This window comes from Propithecus coquereli, unplaced genomic scaffold (assembly GCF_000956105.1).
Source record: "Propithecus coquereli isolate 6110/MARCELLA unplaced genomic scaffold, Pcoq_1.0 Scaffold1574, whole genome shotgun sequence".
NCBI classification, from domain to species: Eukaryota; Metazoa; Chordata; class Mammalia; order Primates; family Indriidae; genus Propithecus; species Propithecus coquereli.
In genome coordinates, this window is record NW_012140236.1 from 9,252 (window position 1) to 9,725 (window position 474).

At 24.7% G+C, this 474-nt stretch overlaps 1 protein-coding gene across 1 annotated transcript in view; it reads left to right on the top strand.

Moving 5' to 3' along the window:
• The window catches only part of KLRB1 (killer cell lectin-like receptor subfamily B, member 1), a gene marked incomplete at its 5' end in the record, with an annotated part of 6,686 nt that overhangs the window by 4,792 nt on the left and 1,420 nt on the right, over positions 1 to 474 (top strand). The gene's annotated exons all lie outside the window — the stretch shown is intronic.

Consider the following 474-nt stretch of genomic DNA (forward strand, 5'->3'; position numbering starts at 1 on the left):
TTTCCCCCTGCAAGCCAAAGTGTGCAGGCATTCAATTAAGTTTCTGTTGAGAACTTTCAATGAGTTTTTCAAAAGAGATGATAGTGAGAGTTGCATTTAATGAGTCTGTGAATGATTTAATCAATTTTGTATAATATACACTTAAAATGTATTTTTTATCATTCGAAAAACAAGAAAACAAGAGGTTGAAATTTAAAACACAGGAGCATGTTCAATATTATCTAAAATATAGGGATAATTTATTAAGTATAAAAAAGTATTAAACACTGAAAGAAATGTTTGCTTAATTAGAGAATTTTGACATTATTTGAGCCATATTCTAAAATATTTTTAAGTGTGATAATTTAAAATGAAGATTATTTAAAAATAAGTGTTTTGGACAGAATTAATTTATAAAAAAGCAAACATAGCTATTTTGTTTAATAACATCACTACTGATTTTCTATAATACTTTCTGGAGATTATTTTGTATAT